At 38.5% G+C, this 6,342-nt stretch overlaps 1 long non-coding RNA gene across 1 annotated transcript; it reads left to right on the top strand.

Moving 5' to 3' along the window:
- On the top strand, positions 1 to 1,307 carry LOC124252795. Its single transcript, XR_006892029.1, has 3 exons — positions 1 to 424; positions 731 to 965; positions 1,245 to 1,307. It is a non-coding gene; the product is annotated as an uncharacterized LOC124252795 (long non-coding RNA).
- Positions 1,308 to 6,342: the final 5,035 nt, after the last annotated feature.

The raw sequence follows: 6,342 nt of genomic DNA, 5'->3' as shown, positions 1-6,342 counted from the left end.
ATCCACGCTGAGGTGTTTCAAACCTCAAGAACTGACAGCAATGTAAAGGTGGATGCTGAGAAGGTTTTCAGCTCGGACTCTTCAGCTCTGTTGTTTGACGTGAAGAGTTGCAGTAAAGTACAGCTCCACATTAACATGGAAGACGGCAGAACAGTTATCGACATATATCCAAACAAGACTTCTCATATGCAGTTCTGTGACTCCAGCTACAATGATTACTGCTATGGGGAGATGTTGGCTTTGTCCGGGGACATGTGTGACGACTACACACCTCTGTGGGTGACGGTTTCAGCATATGATACCCATATCGGTGAAGGTTGCGAAGTTGGAGAATTCCGTCTGTGGTCAAATTATTTTTGGCTCGACACACTGAACATTGAAAGCATCGAAATCTCTTCAGTAGATAATGCATGGTGGCGACTTGGTAAGAATCCTGCTTCTCGAAAAATATTACCAAACAAAACAAATCTCATAAAAGGCCAAACTGATCTGTTAACTAGTTAAAATAACTATGTTGAACAACGTCAGTTATAGTAACTTTAGTTGTAAAGTAATGATTTAGGTAAACCGTGAAATTTGCTATGGCTCTTCATGAGTAGTAAGTTAATGTATAAGTATAGTCTTACTACAGCAAGTTTCTTTGATCTTCGTATTATCAATAATCAAACACAACATTAGTCCTTGTTTACATTTGAAGAGTTGTTTGCTTCAATATGCTGGATAATGACAGGAAAATCTTTATGCCAATCTGGGACCACGCCAGCTACTTCCACAACGTTGACAATGCTCCCTGCAACAATGCCTGCTACGGCACCCGAAGCGACACCCGAAGCGACATCCGAATCACCAGGATCCTTGACAAATGGTGCAAAGATGAATGAAACAATGTTTCGGAACGTGGACATTTGACGATCTGCCGGAGTTGTCAGCAGCAACTCCATCACTGGGATGACCATCGATGTTACGTATGTATTGTGTGGTCAGCTCCCTGGCATTGAGTGTGAGAACATCGTAATCATTTACATTGATTTTATAGTCGATATACTTTCTTGTCTAAGAACAGCTCACATAACGGGAATGAACCGGTGTTTGACGAGCCAACCCTTAACCACAAGGCTACACCACCGACCCATGTTGTATAGGAAACAGTCGGGTCACTATTATTTTGAATAATGAATTAAATTTATATATTTTACATATACTGTATTACGCCATGATGTAGATTTACCTATATTCCTTTTCAGGTTGATGTCCTGTTTACGGTTCTGAGGAAATATGCAATCCTGGGAAACTGACCTGTAAACACAGTGTGCCATTTTTTCCTTATAATGAATTAAAATGTGCTGTGAAGATATGACGTAGAGTTATTTGTAGAGGACCTAAAAAGTAAAAGTGATTCGAAGCCTTTTAAAAACTGACAGCTCACGAAGGGGTCTGCTTTCTTAGCGAGTGAGTGCGTGCGTACGTGCGTGCGTGCGTGCACATAGCCACATGCAGATTCAGGAAATATCCCTGGACGATCTGCAAATGTAACTGCCGTGGCTATAGACATCTCTGTCTCCAACAAGATGTCACCATACACGTAAGTGTGGCAGATCCAGGACGATGTATGGGGTGAGGCTGAGGGACCTTGCTATAAAAGAACACAAAGGTTGCGTGATGCCCAACGATAAACTTCTTTCTGAAGTTCAATGCTTAAGTGCAATGTTGCTGTGAACACTGTGGCGGTATAGAACGAATTCGATGACAGTGGGCAACTGAAAAATCTGAGGTCAGATGAGTCAAAACATGAAACAGCCTTTCATCACCTGCCTTACCTGTCTTTATAAGCAGAATTAATACCGTAACGGCTATTTTTCCAAAAACACTTCCTTTGAATATTAGATACCACATGTAAGGTATCTGTCGCACCAAGAGCTTAGTGAGTGAATGAGTTAATATTTAACGTCACATCGGCAATATCTCAGCCATATCGTGACGAAAACAATTGGTATCAACATGTAATCAATAAATTTGGAACATAAAAAAATCTGTTATCGAAGGACAGTGAAACTACTAGAGTATCACAGCTCTTAATTTAAAACTTGTACGCTATCATAAAAAAAAGATATCACTAGAGACAACAATACAATATAAAAACGGGCCATAGATCACCAGCAACTGAAGGTTGATCACCACACTACAGTACAGACTTACAGTACTTTTGCTACCTGCATGGACCCTAGCTGGATTTATATCATCCCTTCAGCCGCTGGTGATTGTAGTTGAATTTAGCTATAAGCTAAAAGCACAAAAATACTACGTTTAAAGAATCTGGCCAGTTGAGATTGACTTTAAATGTTTCGGTACTTACGTACCACCAAGAGCTGAGGCAAAATGGAGTTGAGGTAGTAAGGCGACCAGATGGTGTCGTTATTCCCGAATGTTATGGAAAGATGTTCATGAGTTTGTCTGGTCTGTTGTCATGGTGATTGTGACGGCTATAAGAGTTGTTTCGTCATACCCGACGTTCATGGATAGATACTCACGCGTCTGTCTGGTCTGTTGTCATGGTAATTGTGACGGGTATCAGATTGTGTCGTCATACGTGACTGTCATGAGCAGATACTTATATGTCTGCTCTGCTGTCATGGTGACTGTGACGGGTATCAGATGCAGTCAATACCGTCATAAAGAATGCAGATACCCGTCTGTCAAAACATCTGTAAATGACTGGTTTGATAAAGAATGCAGAAAATTGAAAATTGAACAGATGGTGAAATATGCGAAAATGATAATATTCCCGTAAACTCTGACGTAAATTGCGAACTCATAGAACAGATACTAGACTCGCCTATAACTAGGAAAGAATGCGTTATTTGTTGAGCGTTGACTCTGTGCAAATAGACAAATTATGGAATCTTCTAAACACAAGTGGACTAAGCCCCCAAAGTTGCAGATTTGTTTTCGGCTGGCATAAGGAAGCAGCGTGAAACTTTGGTCCATGAAGATTTACTAAATCTGTCAAGGAAAATGCCTCATATTGTCTGTAAATCGAAAGCAACTTCTACAGTTCAGAAATACGAAATATTTTTAAAATTATGGCAAAAGTGGGCATCAACGTTTATGAAGTGAGCAGTTTACCAGCAACTTCTTTTCGTGTTGGGTTGTATCTTACTGCATTGGGTTGTATTCACCGACTGTAGTTGAAGCTATATATGGTATAAGCTGGGCTCACAGAATGGCGGGTTTGACATATCAGTAACAGAGTGATCTTATCAAGAACATCAGAGAAGCAGCTATGAGGCATTATAGTGAACCAGTACAAAAGAAAGAACCGATTGATACTGATATGTTGAGAAAGTTGGTTTCTGAGTTTGGTAAAACAGATTGTTCGTCGTTAGACTTAAGGTTTCTTGCAATGTCACTTATTTCGTTTGCAGGTTTTTTCAGATTTTCTGAGGTTGTTAGTATAAGAAGGTCATATATTACTTTCTGAGATGGGTATATGCGCATCTTTATAAGAAAAAGCAAGACTGATGTATATGTATATATCTATGTATGTAGATATGGTAAACATTTCTTGATTTCAGCTTCTGGAACCGAACTCTGTCCTGTTGCTATGCTACGTTGTTACATAATGAAAGCTGGAATTTGCGAACATTCACAAGAAAACTTATTTAGAAAGTTAAGTTTTTGTAAAACACGTGGATATCACACACTGAGGGGAGATGCTCCTATTTCATATTTTAGAGCCAGAGAAATATTTATTGAAAAATTCCAAGTTTTAGGAGGAGATGTTAAGAAAATAGGATTGCATAGTTTTCGTTCTGGTGGCGCCACGACTGCCGCTAGTGCAGGTGTACCAGACCGTCTGTTCAATAGACATGGCCGCTGGGCCTCTGAAAATGCTAAGGACGGCTATGTCAAAGATAATTTCAAAGAACTGTTGAGTGTAACATCGTTGTTGGATTTGTAAGAATAAAATGTCAGAACACATATACATGTACCCGTTCTTTTAATTTCGAGCTGCGGTAGACATAACCCATAATGTGTCTTTTGTTATACAAAATAAATATTTTATGTTCGGTTGATCGTAGAGAATTAGAACATAAATTAATTTACTTTGGGTAAATACGGTAAAGGTTTGGATAACGCAGCAGGGTTGAGTTGCACGTGAAAGTGGTGTCCCGAAGTCACATGAGGGAGGTTTCTTGGTGTTCGGAGAAGAATGAACAATCATTCGAGGTCTTCGCACTGTGCAGGCGAGTAGCTATCTCCATTAAATAGACTGAGTTAATCATTCCGTATGGAAGTTGTCATGCTGTTTGGCAGTTGAAACCGTATGGTACTTTTGCGTATATTCAAGTGTTTTTGAAGAGTAATGTTTGTATGTTGATGTGAAATGGTGTATCAACCAATAGACCATGAACGGGACAGCAGAGCTTGAGACAAGTCTGTGACGATATGTCGGAAATTTACAAGATGAGTATTCTTCTTTAAAATTAAATATCTATATGTATATATCTATATAAATATAATTTATGAACATATGAATTGAATATATAAATTATTGTAAATTGGAGTTTTATCCCAATGTTTATTACATATTAGTGTTTTAATCATTTTCTTAAATATTGTAACTGTCAATTGTAACTTTAACTGCAAATTAAAGTTATTTTGCATACATTGTTTTGCAGGAAGACGAATGTACGGCCTACGTATCGCGTAAACATTGTACATGTACTTTGTAAATAAACCTGCTCGTCTGCTCGTCGAGCTGCGGTAGACATAACCCATAATGTGTGTTTAGTTATACAAAAGGAATATTTTATGTTCGGTTGATCGAAGAGAATTAGAACATAATACATATTTCCAATACAATACAATTGAGTCTTTCAAATCTAGAATATTGGGTCACAAATCTAAAATATTAACTCACCAAAGTCTTGATATTGCTAGTGAACACATATATTGATTGAAGGTTGTTGACAGCTGTTGAAAGTTCAATATAGACGAGGCCAGTTGAATGATTGGTCTTGAAACGCTGATGTTAGCAGACAGATGAGCGTAAATCCAATGAAGTAACCCCGCCTACCTCTCAGCAATAATCCTTTATATACCTATTATACAGTTCTCGAATTTTCTAGCAGTAGCCACGCCTCACTACGACCATTTAGATCACAATACGATCAGCTGCTCAGCCCTTCGAAGATTAGACTAGAAGCAAGGAGGAGGTAACTCTGAGCGTAGCTCCTCAGCTTACCCTTAACAGGTGAAATTACATAGCCCAAGCCAAAAATGCTAGTTCAAATCACACTCAGCACTTTAAACTTTTGTGACACATAACAACTAAAAGTTAATTAATGTGACATGATTAACGAAAACACATCCTCATAACAAACCAAATACTGTTGTCAAGGAGATTTCAACTTGTAATTGTTTTCCTGAGTAATAAGGGAGTAAAACTATTTCATCAACCAGACTGGATGAGAGTTGGCAAAATAAGTTCAAATCCTGTAGCTGTGTGTGAATATCTCTCGTGAACATCAATGAAAACACACGTTTTAATGCGCTTAGTGTCTGCAGTAACCAGACTGCAATGAGGTTTACAGACGGTAAAGGACGCATTAATTTGCGAAATTACATTTTTATGATATAATTAAAGCAAGATACTGTTATACAATTAATGAAGCTGCTTTAAATATTCACTGGTCCTAATTTCTACTAATAAACCTGTTTGGTACCACAAGATGCGTCTTTTCTGTTGCGAGCGAGGGTGGAAACTCCACTGAAAATCCGGCCAGTTATTGTTTTTTGCCATAAACTAGAAACCAGATAAACGTTCCGGGAAGTTGTCCCAAAATGAAAACAAAACATGCAACACATGTAATAGACTTCCACCATACATTATTCAGTTATATATGGATGGCATTTCGAAATATATTTTTTTAAATTGTATGCAACGTTGCCATAAGCAATGACCCTATAGTTTGCGCAAAATGGCTTTTGTTTGTTTAACGCCAGACCAGAAATATATTCCAGCTATGTATCAGTCTGTGAATAATCCCGTCTGCACCGGACGCGCCAGTGTCGACATCATCGTTAGTCGCCTCATACGACAAGCATGGGTTGCTGGAGACCAATTCTAAACCCAATTTTCACTGATGCTATATCTAATTACACCCAACATAGCTCTCTCTATTCTGCGGTTTCCCTAAGATCATAATTGTCGCCAAATTTTCAATCCATGTACTTTTAACAATAATCGGCAGCACTCGTGCTAGTTTCAGTGCTATTAAGCTGCAAATACACAGGTTGACACGTGTAAACTTATCCCAGTTGCATAGATTGATGCTCATG

Source organism: Haliotis rubra, unplaced genomic scaffold (assembly GCF_003918875.1).
Source record: "Haliotis rubra isolate DU_JTF1 unplaced genomic scaffold, ASM391887v1 Scf524, whole genome shotgun sequence".
NCBI lineage: Eukaryota > Metazoa > Mollusca > Gastropoda > Lepetellida > Haliotidae > Haliotis > Haliotis rubra.
This window is presented reverse-complemented; position numbering and strand designations above follow the sequence as displayed.